Source organism: Rutidosis leptorrhynchoides, chromosome 7, assembly GCF_046630445.1.
Source record: "Rutidosis leptorrhynchoides isolate AG116_Rl617_1_P2 chromosome 7, CSIRO_AGI_Rlap_v1, whole genome shotgun sequence".
Classification (NCBI taxonomy): domain Eukaryota; kingdom Viridiplantae; phylum Streptophyta; class Magnoliopsida; order Asterales; family Asteraceae; genus Rutidosis; species Rutidosis leptorrhynchoides.
The window spans coordinates 80,166,662-80,183,044 of record NC_092339.1 but is presented as its reverse complement, the minus strand read 5'-3'; the positions used below and the strand labels follow the sequence as shown (position 1 = coordinate 80,183,044).

At 34.7% G+C, this 16,383-nt stretch overlaps 1 long non-coding RNA gene across 3 annotated transcripts; it reads right to left on the bottom strand.

The window, feature by feature from the left end:
- Positions 1-8,782: 8,782 nt before the first annotated feature.
- Positions 8,783-11,809, bottom strand: LOC139858354 (uncharacterized). Of its 3 annotated transcripts, XR_011762906.1 has the most exons (6): positions 11,753-11,809; positions 11,331-11,535; positions 10,617-11,087; positions 10,338-10,457; positions 9,118-10,246; positions 8,783-9,040 (listed from the first exon to the last, which is right to left on the bottom strand). It is a non-coding gene; the product is annotated as an uncharacterized lncRNA (long non-coding RNA). The 3 variants fall into 3 exon arrangements; XR_011762907.1 differs by having other exon boundaries at positions 10,579-11,535; XR_011762905.1 differs by having other exon boundaries at positions 10,617-11,535.
- Positions 11,810-16,383: the final 4,574 nt, after the last annotated feature.

Genomic DNA, 16,383 nt, shown 5'->3' with positions numbered 1-16,383 from the left:
TATAGTTATAGAAATTGAATCAAAGTTTGAATATGAATATTACATTGAATAAGAAAGATAACCTACTATATATAACAAAGGTTTCTTGATCTTAGATGATTACTTGGAATGGATTAGAAAGCTTGGAAGTAAATTAGTAAACTTGAAGGGATTTTTGAAGTGTTCTTGAAGTGTTCTTCCTATGATGATTATAGCTTGATTCTTGAAGTGATTTTTGATGAAGATGATGATTAACTACTGGAAAAATACGTTCATAGTAGTGTGTGTGTGTTGAGAGAGAATTAGAAAGAGAATTGAAAGTGAAATGGAGTGAATGATGAGTGGTAATTGGTGAGTGGTGAGTGGGGTTAAAAGGAGTTCTAGTTAGTTGACTAGCTCATGGTAGAAGTTAAAATTGATTAGTCATACATGATATAATCAAGAGTGGAATCCCATGCTAGTTCCTATTGTATATACCCATAGTAAGTACGTTTTGAAGCTGTGTATAATACGGGTAAGAATACGACTAGAATTCTTGATGAAAGAAAAGAATGGGAAAGTAACTGTAACCATTTTCGTTAAGTATGAGTGTTTTGATATATGTCTTGAAGTCTTCCAAAAGTATTTTAATACATCTAAATACACTACATGTATATACATTTTAACTGAGTCGTTAAGTCATCGTTAGTCGTTACATGTAAGTGTTGTTTTGAAACCTTTAAGTTAACGATCTCAATTAATGTTGTTAACCCATTATTTATTATATCTAATGAGATGTTAAATTATTATATTATCATGATATTATGATATATTAATATATCTTAATATGATATATATACATTTAAATGTCGTTACAACGATAATTGTTACATATATGTCTCGTTTCGAAATCCTTAAGTTAGTAGTCTTGTTTATATGTATATAACTCATTGTTAATATACTTATGGAGATACTTACTTATCATAATCTCATGTTAACCATATGTATATCCATATATATATCGTCATGTCGTTTTTACAAGTTTTAACGTTCGTGAATCGCCGGTCAACTTGGGTGGTCAATTGTTTATATGAAACATATTTCAATTAATCAAGTCTTAACAAGTTTGATTGCTTAACATGTTGGAAACATTTAATCATGTAAATATCAATCTCAATTAATATATATAAACATGGAAAAGTTCGGGTCACTACACGTAGTCGGTTGTTCCCAACTCTTCACCGTCTCTATCTTCCCCGGATCTACTTGAATACCTTCTTTATTCACAATATGGCCAAGGAATTGCAATTACTTTAGCCAAAATTCACATTTGGAAAGTTTGGCATACAAATTCTCCTTCCGCAACGTCTTCAACACTTCGTGCAAATGGCGTTCATGTTCTTTCATACTCTTAGAATAGACAAGCATGTCGTCAATGAACACAATTACCGTCTTATCCAACATAGGTTGGCACACTCGGTTCATAAGATCCATGAATGTCGCCTGTGCATTCGTAAGACCAAAAGGCATAACTACAAATTCATAATGCCCGTAACGCGTTCGAAAATCCGTTTTCTCAATATCTTCCTCACGGACCCGCATTTGGTGATAGCCGGACCGTAAGTCAATTTTAGAAAAATACGTCGCACCTTGGATTTGGTCAAAAAAATCGTCAATCCGAGGCAATGGATAACGATTCTTGATCGTCACCTTGTTCAACTCCCGATAATCGATGCACATCCGCATACTACCATCTTTCTTTTTCACAAATAAAACCAGAGCACCCCATGGCGAAGCACTCGGTCGAATAAAATCCTTTTCAAGTAACTCTTGGGTTTGATTTAACAACTCTTGCATTTCCGTCGGTGCTAAATGATAAGGAGTTTTAGCAATGGGAGTAGCCCACGGAACCAACTCAATGCGAAATTCAACTTGCCTTTCCGTCGGAACACCCGGTAATTCATCCAAAAAAACGTCTTCGAATTCATTAACCACCGGAATTTCACGAATGGATAGTGGCTTTTCACGAGTATCAACTACATGGGCAAGAAAAGCCATGCCACCCGTGCATAAGTGCATAACGGCACAAGTCTTTTTCGTCTCTCACCATGAATACTTAACTCTCCCCCACTTGGGGTTTTCACACGGATAGACTTTTCATGGCATGCGATATCGGTTCTATAACGATCGAGCCAATCCATACCAATGAAAATATCAAACTCGCCCAAAGTCATAGGGATAAGATCGATTTTGAACGTTTCGGTACCAAACACAACATCACAATCATTACAAACATCAACTCCTAGCACCGTCTTACCATCTGCTATTTCGACTTCTACCGGATGACTTAACTTAGCTAGTGGTTTATTAAGCTTAGACACAAATCGTGGTGACACAAATGACAAATTAGCACTGCTATCAAATAGTATCCTTGATTAGAGTTAACCATGAAAGTACCTGAGACGACTTCATTGGATTGCTTGGCCTCATCATTGGTCATCAAATAATTTCGCCCCCGAGCCGTACCCGCCGCTTTCTTCAACTTCTTAACATGATCACCCAGCAACTCGGGACACTCCGGTTTTCGATGTCCTTCATTACCACAATTAAAACAAGTGAGCTTGGTTGTAGATGATGGTTTCGGGCAATCACGAGCCATATGCCCATTTTGTCCACAATTGTGACAAGAATAAGGAAAAACTTCGGAAGCACCTTTCTTCACACTACCAACACTCTCAGTTGCACCTTTACTCTTCTTGTTCGAATGACTAGTAGCTTCAAACTTCCTTTTGCCAAAAGCAAAACCACTTTTTCTCAAGACGAGCGACTCAAAACCTTTGGCCATATCGAACAACTCATTAAAACTTTTCACCACGTTTTCACTAATCTTCTCTTGATAGCTATCTTTCAAGGTTCGATAACAATCCTCCTTCTACATACGATCATTACCGACATACTCCGGGAAAAATTGGGCATTTGCCAAGAAAGTGGACTCAAGAGTGTTCAAGTCCATCGACCCTTGCCTCAAAGTACGCAATTCATCTTTAAGCCTTGTAAGATCGGCCGAAGTTCGGTACTCTTTGAAAAATTCCAACTTGAATTCATCCCATGTGAATTCCATACATTGCTCTTCACCATAAAGTTGGATTTTTGAGTCCCACCATAATTTAGCATCACCCCTTAACATGCTACAACCATACCTCGTCTTCTTATTGAGAGGGCATTCACAAGTACGAAAAGCCCCCTCCATATCGGAGATCCAACGGGCACTCTTAAGTGGGTCCCGTTCATCCTTAAAAGTGGGAGGTTGAGCATCCTTGAAATTTTTGTAGAAAAAGACTCGTCTTCCCACATTATCTTCGTGAAGGACAACTTTTACTTGCTCCTTGACTAGATTGACCACTTGCTTGTCAATCGAATCTAAGAACATCTTCTTAACATCCTCCAAAAAGGCCGCGTGACGCCTTTGTATAATGGCCTCAACTTTGGCCGTGAATTCGGAGTCCTCGCTCGGGCCTCCATTTTCGGTATCATGACCGTTTCTCATCTTCATTCTATAAAACGAAACAAATTAGACAATGAAACGATAATACATGAGACATATATACCACACCGCGCTATCTTGCTCAATAATCATCCTACATCGCTTGTTTGACACGGTTTGAACCCGTAACAATGGTAGCCAGTCATTGTTACGCGAGCACGTCGTATTAACTTGCTAGTACAACGTCTATCTCGCTTGATGATTGCAAACACAACACAAAACAATTAGCGCAAGGTTAGCTTACATAAACCTAGGCACTAACCAATCCCGGTCCGACCCGTCTCCTACAAGTCCCGCATAAAACGCAAACACAATAAAGTCTAAGTCTAGGCACCTATCTCAAGTTGCCTAAATCCCTTAGACCATGCTCTGATACCACTTGAAACAACCCAACCCGTATGCAAGCCCATAATTTTTTTTTAATAATAACCATTAACGCCCGATTAAACGGTTACTTAACGTAAACCGTTCCATACAACCCATTTAAACAATATATAAAATTTAATGTTTACAAAGAGGCACGAATACCCTTAATTAAATGTAAAGTAATTTCGACCCATTAACATGATAGTTTTAATCCAAACAACACCCGATCATGGTTTGGGGCTAAACTACCCAAAACACTAGGTCGACTTCCAAAAGCTTCAACAAGCATCCAACAAGGGAAATCTAGTGCCCAACAACCCCTTTCCCTTTCTCCGCACCTGCATCTAAAAAGTAAACAACGAGAGGAGTAAGCTAACGCTTAGTGAATGCAATAATTATATATATACATATATAATCTACTTACTTGCAATCACTTACACAATACCGCATACAAGCTAGCAAATCAACAACCATGCAAACATTATGCACAAACGAGATACCCGCAATTCAAATTAAGTTAGCATTGCCGATAGCATATAGTTCACAATTTGATATGCTAATACAAAAACGCACACAATCATGGATAACCAAACGTACAAGGGAATGGTACTCGTGAAAGTCCATCGGAGTTCACAACATCCATTAGTGTACTTAACACCGCGTATCACTAACCCCTGGGTAGTGCCTTAACACCGCGACTAACCCACCCTTCACAACAATGTGGTGTCTTAACACCGCAACTAACCCACATGTCCTTAATTCCGGAGTGGTGTCTTAACACCGCGACTAACCCACTCGTCACGTAAAATGTGATGTCTTAACACCGCGACTAGCCCACATTCAACACCACATAAATAAATACATTATATACATACACATATAATTATTCCACTCACCTTATCACGACGGTGGTTATTAAACACTTCCGAAAGCTTCAAGCAAAGTACCAACACTATCAAATCGTAGCTAAGAACGAGGAGAACAAATTTCCTTTTTGCTCCAAAGATCGAATCATAAATCTTCACCTTCAAATCTCACTTTGAATCTAAGTGGGTTTTATTTTGAGAGAAAATAGAGAAAGAAAAGAGAAAAGAAATCAAGAAAAAGAGATAAGTGGCTGGGATTTGAGCCACAATTTGATCCACACGAGAAAAGATAAAAATACCCTTGAACCACCCCTTTTAAAAACTGAAAATTGGATCAGGTTGGCAGTGATGTCGCGGCGCGGCAATACGCCTTCGCGGTGCGGCGTTCAACGTGTTTTCCGAGGTGTTAAAAATGGTTCCTGATCTTGATTCGCGTACAATGCCGCGGCGCGACCCCACTGGTCCATGGCGCGACAAATAGGGTATTTTATCCAATTTTTCGATTAACTAAGCCCAAGACTCATAGTATGACTCGTACCCTTCATACACGCTTCGCATATACACATAAACTTCACCACTAGGTTTCACTCGAATTAAAACCTTCATAAATCATGCATATACTTATACACATATACATTCTCATGTGTGCATATATATATATATATATATATATATATATATATATATATATATATATATATATATATATATATATATATATATATATATATATATATTATATCTAATTATTTCGTGTATTTCAACTAGATAATTAAATCATTTAATCATATAAACGACCAAGTATAAACGTTCTTAAGATCAAATACATACCTCAGCCATATATGAAGAAAAACGGGATGTTACAGTTGATCCGATGGAAACTTCGCAATGGTGAACAAATATCCTTTTGGCACGACTCGTGGGTTGATAATCGTATTCTTAAGGATGAGTTTCCTTCCCTTTATCTTATTTGTTTTGATTAATTTGTTTGTGTTAAACAATTTCGTTACCCAGATGCTAGTCATACATCTCAGGTAGGGTGGGATTTGAAGCTATGTCTTCCCTTACCTTTGTACGATCATGACAAAGCAATTGCTCTTCAAGGTCTGCTCGAAAATTTTCGCATAAATGAACAGCTCCACTTTAGTGTGGTGGAGGCGATTCGAACTGTTATACGCTTAGGCAAAATTGTTATTCCCAATTGGCCGGTGGTAGTTTGGAACAATAAAGTCCAGTCCAAGATTTTTTTATTCCTTGCAATCAAAAAAAGTATTTCCGTTCGAGATGTCCTAGCTCGAAGACATATTTACCGACTTCTCAATCAACCTTATGCATTTGGTGTCTAAATGAAGTTGAATCCATTGACCACTTGTTGATACATTGCTCTTGGACTTCTAAAATTTGGTCCGAATTGTTTCAATGGTGGGACATTAGATGAGTTGTCCCGGCTACAATTTTGGATTTTTCGTTCGATTGGTATTATGGAATGGGCATTAATGACAAGAAATTTTGGAGAATGATCGGACCAGCTACATTGTGGGCTATATGTATTGCCAGAAACGACTATATTTTCAATGGTAATTTTACTTGCCGGTCGGTGATCGTAAGGAATATCAAGCTTAAGGTTTTTTTATGGGCGACGAATCTCAATTTATGCCATAGTCTCCAAGCTTATGTGTGAGAATTCAACCCATTTTTGTTGCTGCAGTAGGCTAGAAGTGTTTCCACTTTTATTCTGTTCCATGTCTTATTCTGTATGGCATGTATGCCTCTTTCACTTTTTGGGCTTGTTGGCCTCTTTCACTCTTTATTTCTTTGTTGTAAGAACCTTCATTGCTTTAATGAAGGGTTTATTTATTCTATATATAAAATTTCTTCGCCTTTTATATATATATACTAGATATACTAGATTTATGAGCCCGTGCGTTGCACGGGGACTCATCCGCAAACATTATTGGTTTTTAAACTTATATATGCAATAATGATATCATACAAAAAGTGTCAAAAGCACTATTGTGGGTGAATTAGTAAATTATGTATTTGTACACAACATACATCATTAATACTTTGATTAATTTTGTTCATACATATATTGATTACACAACATAATGCTATGAATTATTGTAAACATGATTTTTTGTTAAGTACACAATGAATTGTAAAGCCTTGTATTAGAATAACATAATCAAATGAATAGAATAAACATAGAACTTACCACTATCCATGGACTGATAAATCATTAGATGAAATGTTTTCGAATGTGGTACTCTTACCAAGCATAAGAGAGGTTGTATTTGGTAGAGTGTGTTGCTAATAGTTAGGTTTTTCGCTGATAGAATTTGAGATTTAATAAGCAAACGTAAGACGCTCTTTGTACCTAAAAGTAGCTCGGAAAATATTGCAACTGAACTTGCTGTCACCAAGATCTCAATAGAAATGGGATACGCCTGTGAAGCAGCAACACAAAAAATAAAAATAAAATATAAACCGACCGAAGGAGCAATTCATGTATTAAAAACATAAGCAGATCTATATTTAGCTGTTGTACCATATTCTCTGAGATTAGAAACTCACATAACCTAAACACGCAAATTTCTTAAAATAATAAATCTAGCTAAACATACTTTTTTTGGGATCATTAATCATTAATCATTAATCATTAATAGTTATGATATTAGAACTCCAATAATAGGAAATACAAAAATAATTAGGCATCATCTGATAGCAATGTGTGTGATCATGAAGTATAGATCACTGTTTAACATAATCTTCTAGATATGGATCATCAAAACAAATGTACAGAGAACAAAACAACCAAATATATTATTCACACTCTATATGTATAAACATTGACTTAGTCCCGACCAGTTAGCAACTGTATATATATTGTTACAAAGTAACTTCATAAATCTGGAGACAATGGCATGGCAAATATTTCAATGGTAAACCAATTTATATATAAAGTGTGAAACATAAGAATCAGCCATATCAAACTACTACACACATAAGTTAAACCGTAACCAACCCATAAGAATCAGCCTTATTTTATTATCAATTTTGAAAAAGTTCTCAAAAAATGTTGATAACAATGACAACACAAACCATATATATCAAGAATGTGATTGATAAAATGAAATACCTTAAGGACCTGGATCATGAATCATGAGAAGCTTAAAGTCTTAACCTTTAGCCAGGAAACCATTAAAAAGGAGCAGCCCGCTTGTTTTTTGCCGACTCGTGTTTAATATAATTTGCTTTTGAAAAAAAAAAGAGCAGCCTTATAAGCTTTTAATAAGTTGTATCGTTCCTGTAAGAAAGTAAATAATATAAATTGACATCAAATGTAAGTTAGTAAAATTGTTGCATAGCTCGCTACTAAGTTTGCTGCCCTCATCAAAAAAATATAGAAAAATTAGTAATAAGAAAAGAATTGAATGTACCCTGATAAATCACTTGTTTTTTTACAGATAAAAAAGAGCATCATCATTTGACATGTTCAAATTAAGAATGAGTCGTAGCAAACTATAAATTAACCATTTCTAAGATAAAGATCTACTTATCTGTATATAGTGGATTCATTCCACACTCAAAGTAATCTTTTTTAAATCTCCATATCACCCACATTAAAAAAACCTCTATTATTAGCATCTCGTTTTGCATAAAATCAACATGTAGTGTGATTTTCTTTTTATCGTTGGTAATATATACTTACGTGTTGATTGAGGCATGGAATTCGGACTGGGTTTAGGTAGCTGTGGATTGCTGGAGTTCCGATGAGCCTTGGCTTGCCTGCATAAAATATTAGATCACTTCAACAATAATATCAAATGCCATAATGACACTCTTTAAAAACAACTGTAATAACATTAAAATCGAAAGTCAAATATACGATTAGCTGAGAGATCGTAGGAAGTAACAAACAAATTGAATAACGTATCGAATGGCAATGGCAAATTACATCTTTAGTCAAAACATATATCTAATATTTGAATGTATAAAGAATTTAAAGTGGTTGAAAAAGTTGATATTCATTGTTTCTTACCGGTATCATTTTTGACGGAAGTGTTTCAGCCAGCATTACCAGCCTGTCTGGACCCGTGTGTAAAAAAACACATTCCAGACACGAACCAGCCCGTGTGAGCTGCCCAATTTGCAACCTCCAATAATAACCTTATGCAGAAAACTTGCTTACATGTACCTAACATCCTATAGTTTGTGGAACTATATCTTCAACCCTTCTAAGACCATCTTCAAGAGCTGATCTCGCCTTCTCAAATTTCAATACAACCAAGTCCCCCATGATAGCCTGCAAAATGTTAAAAATAGTCAGATACACATAAACAAATACACACGTTACTTGAGCATCAAAATGTTAAATCTTACGGAACAGAGTAAATTTTGCTACATTCAGCACAATGTTGAAGAACCATCTTTGCTTTCTCTAATGCTATATGCAACGAACATAATGCTTGAATCCCTGAAGTGCTACGTGGAAGAGCATTTTCTAGATCCGGAAAAAACGCTCAAGACTTTGACATAAGTCAGAGCGAGCGTTTTGCACATTTCTCCATGTAACTACAATAAAAACACAATGTTAGTCTTATGCCTTACAGGAAAAAAAAGTAACAAATATGTAGTCAGACTAAAAATTGAAGGCAAAAAGTTCTTGTGACCTAACACAAAACCATCCTCTGACCCTTTACCCAATATGACCATATTGCCATCTCCAGCATAAACGAAAGAAATCTTCAGGTTGTTAAACTACTATTCAGAAATTTAATATGCAACTATTATTCCTTGCTCAAATGAATGGAAGTTGGTAGTAGATTTCACGAATCCACTATAAGATCAAATGGCAGATAAGTACTACGTAGAGGTGGCAATTCCGACCCATAAGATATGTCGCTGAGTTTATTTGGCTCATGTTTTATCTCCTACGTGTCAAGCATTTGGAACTGAATAAAAAAGTATTTGTGAATAAAATTTTGCCCCATCTAACCCATTGTATGGCATCACTAAGTTGTCCTAAAATCTTGCCATGTGGCCCACAACTAACATTACGTATTTTGCTAACTCTGATGTACCTCTTTGTTCCTACAGATTTATCTAGACACTTAACAAACACATCTAAACAGTATGCTGATAACTATTTGATGAGACCCTTTGTATCAACTTAGCAAAGAAATCAAAAATCTCCTCGTGAAACGGTAACAAATAAACATAAATTTAAAAATACTACAAACTAAGATTTACTGATGTAGTTTTAAAAAATATGAATGAAGTATATATAAGATAACTCGGGTAGGTTGAGCACATACTCTACATTTGCGGATCAGTCTCCATATTTAAGTTAACGAACCAAGAAACCTTTAATCTTATTAGTTAGTACCCAGTTAAGTATGATTATGATCGTGAATATTATTGAGCGTACACCAAACACATACCTCTCATTGTCCTTTGAAGGAATCTCTAAAATAGCTGGAAGTGGTTTGTTGTAGCTATCGACTAAGACCTGTATCATATTAGCTAAAAAAAAAAATTTTTTTTTCATCATATTAAAAATTTGATCTTACCAGATAGCATGGGATATTCGATAAACTTACCTGATTATCAGATGCATTGTGGTTCCATACGCTCAATATATCCTCATTAAAGTGAATGCTTAACACAATGCCACATATATTATCATTGTAATCAAGTTGATCACCAACCAAAGCTAAAACCTAGCACAAGTAGATAGTTGACAATCAGGGTTTAAATCTAAGAATAAGTTTGGCAAATGCAAGTTAATGGATAATAAAATCAATCACATTTGTCTGTAGATCATGTCCAACATAAATATACCAATTTGTTATGAAGTATAAGATGTCATGAAACCATACAATAAATGGAGATGCTATAGATCGTCTTTTTATTATGTTGATCAACTTGTGAGTTGTGTCACTTTCTGCAAAGACGAAATACATAAATCCTAGCAAGGCTTCTCGAAATACATGAAGAAGAAAATAAACTTCTTACCTGAGAAGAAAAGGCAAAATAACCTCCACGGATAGCACGATGAACAGTTGAGTCGTTAGCACTGTACATAATCATTTGCTAAGATGAAGGACAAGAATTAACCTGAGCAGCTTTATAAGCAGACAGATTATTCTTAGCAGCTTCTTTCCTTCAAGTGTTGTATCAAAAAGCATGAAATTTGGTTTCCTTTTACAATTATCTGAAGTCACTAAATCCTGATGATTTGCAGCACATGAAGCCATAAAATAAATGCACTCAACACACTAAGGTTGCAGTGAAAACACATTTATTACTCTTGCCCAGCAGCCTGATTTTGTACAGGGCAGTTCCAACTACTTTTAAACATAATATGACAGTGACCCAGTTAGACAAATGCAAACATAATTTTACTTGTATCATATAGAGCTTTAGACAACAACTCAGAATACTCTTCTTATGAATGCAGGTATTTTGTTATTCTCTTCATGCTCAAACTTAAATGAAACTATGGGCAAAGATTTTAATCTACACATTGACATTAACAAAAAGTGACCGAAAGTATCAAAATCATTGCAATGAAAGAAAGATGGTCACTTTACATGGGACTATAGCCGAATACGTATTTGTCATTTCTTCAAACACCTCATACGCATAAAAGAAGAGGCACATTAAGCTCCTAAATCCAACTTGTCTTAATTGCAACTTGTCTTAAAGAAACATAGTTGGTATCATAACCGGAAAACTGGCATCCATCATTAGTTCATTACCATCTCTGTTTTGCCTCTTCAGCCATCTTAGTAAACACTATATATATAAGCAAAAAACAATAAAGCAACTTATCCCAGTAATAATATATTGTACGAAAATCTTTAGACATTTTATCATCAAAAACAATACATATAACAATCAGTACAAAGCAAATAATATTAAACCGAAACAGAAAAAAAAGCACATAAATAAAATAATCAAAGAAAACATAACCTATAGGAAGATATTCAGTATAAATTTGAAAGAAACCTACACCGATCCTTTGTGATATACTGAGTCCTGGAGAACCCTGATTGAACAATTGTTATATGTTGAATCGATTTAGTCTGATTGAATCGATCTGTTTCATCGATATGTTGAATCGATCTGTTAATTCTGATTGAATCGATTTGTTCGTAACCGATTGGATGATGAATGAAGGATTTGTTCGCAGCGTCGATTTATGTTTGAGGATGAATACAATGTTCAAGTAAATAAGATTTACTTTACCGAATGAATGATTTGGCGATGATTTTGATAACCCTAATTCAGCATCTCTAGTAAGAAAACCCTAAATCGCGATGGAGAACTAATGAAGTAATCATCAACATCCATATTGTTTTTGAAATCTGTGGAAGATGAGATATCACCATAATTTTTTGAAAAAATATCAAAGGAGGCGGTTTTGATAAAAATGAGTAAATATGCCTGTAAATTTAGGGACACGCGTCAGTTGTATGATTTTTCTGAATTTTTTAATTCTAAACTCTGACAAAAAGTTATTGTGTGAGAATGAATAAGGGTGTGACACGTGGCAGTTATATATATATATATATATATATATATATATATATATATATATATATATATATATATATATATATATATATATATATATATATACTAGGAGTAATTGAATGCAATTGATGTGCACACATATTCAATCAAATCAATCATTAATGCCCCTAACGAATATATAAACTATTGGCTTTATTAATCGAGTCAACAACAAGCGTCGTTTAGAATCTAAATTGAACTCTAGGCAGATTTAAAACCCATGAAAATTTGATTCTACTATTTTCATGACGTCTTATCTCACATCTTTTTTAATAACCTAATTATTGGTCGGATGTCCATTCGGAAACAATCTCTTTATCCATAGAACATTGAGAATAGGGACTTACTTTATACTTAGGGTGTTTCACTATGGGTGAAGAAATGACTTCTCTTTGTTCTAGGATAGGAGAAATATTGTCTACATTTTACTTTCTGCATATTCCACTTTTGTAGGATTGAGTTTTGTTGTTATATAAATTATTTACCGTATAATTTATTTAGTCCATTATAATTTTTATATCATCTAGAGGATAAGTTGGTTTTTATCCGAAATTCTCTCTAACCATATCAAATCAGAATATACATCTAATGAGCAGTTAAAAACTAAAATTAAAACTGAATGAGATTCTTAAAAACAACAACAAAACTCAAACTCACATAAGTGGGCTATGGGGGAGCGATGATGTAGACAATTCTTCCTCTATCCTAAAATAAAGAGAAGTCATTTCTCTATTCAGAGTGAAACACCCCAATAATAGAGAAAGTCCTTCCTATGAATGTTCTATGGATAGAGAGATCGCTTCTGAATGGACATCCGATCAATAAGTAGGTTAAAAAAAACAATAAAAAAAATGTGAGACGCCAAGAAAATTGTAGAATCAAATTTTCATGGGCTTTAAACCTGCATGAAGTTTAATTTAGACTCTAAGCGACAGTTAAGTCGCTAATAATGAATGAGATTCTTAAGTGGACTATTTTTTTAAAAAACAAATCGATAATATTTATACTTAAAAATAAAGTACACCGGGAAGCTTAAGGCATGGGGCAAATACAACCCAAAAACATGCAAAAAGAAGACACGTAAAAATAGGGCAATACAGACACAGAAAGCTTACAAATCAAAGCCAAAAATCACGAAAACATAACATGAATTGAGCTCGACAACTCAACCCATATCGAAACTATACAATTTAGACACTCGGTTTTTTTAAGCCACACATGCCACTCGATCTTTTTTTTCTTTACCTCTTCTTGAGATCCACTCAAGAGAACACACTTAAATTTCGTTGATGGCGACAGGAATGTTCCAACTTTTATCTTGAAAAAACTTAGTGTTACGATTCTTCCAAAGCAAATTACCACAAATTCTAAAAAACCATATGTGACACGGGCATTGATATTAATAGTATCATGTACAATATGAACATTATTTTATAAAAAAAAATTCAAAATTGGGCATTGTTAGGTAAATAGTGATGGTGTTTTCACAATAAAAACCAAGTCCTATGGTTCTGTGTTATAAAAAGTATATATGAGTTGGAAGGTGGGTTGAAAATTACACATCTGCACGCATGAAGCAAAAGAATACCCCCTGGAATAACATCAAATAAAACTGGGCAGAAAACTAGATTCTCTTGGAGTTAATATTTTAAGAACTTTCAAAAAAGATATTGGGGATGGATCATTAACGCGATTTTGAGAGCAGTGTTGGCTTGAAAATACTAAACTCTTGGACAGGTTCAATAGACCTTTTCGGATTAAAATTGTGAAATCTGCTCGTGTAAGTGAAAGAGTTCGCTGGACAGAGCATTGAATGGAGTTTACTTGGAGTTAGTCTCACAAGTAAACTGGGCTGTAAGTTACAACTGCTGACAAAAGAAATATCCAACATGACGAGGAGCAACAGAAGGCAAGACACGTGGATTTGGAACTTGGCATCTAATGACGTGTTGGTTGAATGTTGGTTAATGGACTAATCGATAAAGTTAAGTATGATGCTTAACCAAACTATATGTTTTGATGATGACACTTACATATGCACAAGTGATGATCGACATCTTAACATAAAACACGCAAGTTCAGTAATCCATACTTGATCTTGCAAATGACCATATCAAACAAAACTTAGAATGAAAATAAACATCTTAAGATTACACGATCAAAGTACGGTCGACCGTATACCTGACCGTAGAAGCCCAGACAGAATATGCAACGCATTTTTGTGAAAACAAGTTGCACGGTCGCCACCACGGTCAACCGCAGTACGACCGCAGAATTCACTGTCACCATTTTTGATCAAATTTAGTTTGACAATGTCGTGCCGCAATCTCGGATCCCGGGATAAGTCACGACTTAACCTGTCCCAGATAACAATGGCTGACTTCTAAGGTGCAACGTTTTCAAAAGATACATTCATTTAACACTTCAAAAGACAAAATTCCAAGTTTACAAGACAAGTACTAAAGTATTTCTACCCACATTACATGATAAGTAAGTATTAGTTGCAAAAGAAACATAAATGTATCAAGTTTTTCACAAAAGCAAAAGACGTCGTTCAATCCTATGACACGACCATGCTTGATTTAAGATGCGATGCAGAAGCGTAAGCTAAGTACCTGAGATAAAACATGCTAAAACGTCAACACGAATGTTGGTCAGTGTATAGGTTTAAGTAATAAACAAATAACTGGACCACATGATTTAACAGTTGTTCAAAAACAGTAAAAAGTTTTATGCAAGTGAGCACTCAGTAATCAAGCTTAACGTATCAAACAAGTACCCTATGTATATAACTATTGAAATGTCCCGTTCATATTGATTATAAACGTTCCATATTAATTGATTTCGTTGCGAGGTTTTGACCTCTATATGAGACGTTTTTCAAAGACTGCATTCATTTTTAAAACAACCATAACCTTTATTTTATCAATAAAGGTTTCAAAAGCATTACGTAGATTATCAAATAATGATAATCTAAAATATACTGTTTACACACGACCATTACATAATGGTTTACAATAGAAATATATTACATCGACATATGTTTCTTGAATGCAGTTTTTATATAATATCATACAAACATGGACTCCAAATCTTGTCCTTATTTTAGTATGCAACAGCGGAAGCTCTTAATATTCACCTGAGAATAAACATGCTTTAAAAGTCAATAAAAATGTTGGTGAGTTATAGGTTTAACCTATATATATCAAATCGTAACAATAGACCACAAGATTTCATATTTCAATATACATCCCATACATAGAGATAAAAATCATTCATATGGTGAACACCTGGTAACCGACATTAACAAGATGCATATATAAGAATATCCCCATCATTCCGGGACACCCTTCGGATATGATATAAATTTCGAAGTACTAAAGCATCCGGTACTTTGGATGGGGTTTGTTAGGCCCAATAGATCTATCTTTAGGATTCGCGTCAATTAGGGTGTCTGTTTCCTAATTCTTAGATTACCAGACTTAATAAAAGGGGCATATTCGATTTCGATAATTCAACCATAGAATGTAGTTTCACGTACTTGTGTCTATTTTGTAAATCATTTATAAAACCTGCATGTATTCTCATCCCAAAAATATTAGATTTTAAAAGTGGGACTATAACTCACTTTCACAGATTTTTACTTCGTCGGGAAGTAAGACTTGGCCACTGGTCGATTCACGAACCTATAACAAATATGTACATATATATCAAAGTATATTCAAAATATATTTACAACACTTTTAATACATTTTGATGTTTTAAGTTTATTAAGTCAGCTGTCCTCGTTAGTAACCTACAACTAGTTGTCCAACGTTAGATGTACAGAAAAAAATTGATATATATTATCTTGAATCAATCCACGACCCAGTGTATACACGTCTCAGGCTGATCACAACTCAAAGTATATATATATTTGGAATCAACCTCAACCCTGTATAGCTAACTCCCACATTACTGCATATAGAGTGTCTATGGTTGTTCCAAATAATATATACACATGGGTCGATATGATATGTCAAAACATTTGCATACGTGTCTATGGTATCCCAAGATTACATAATATAT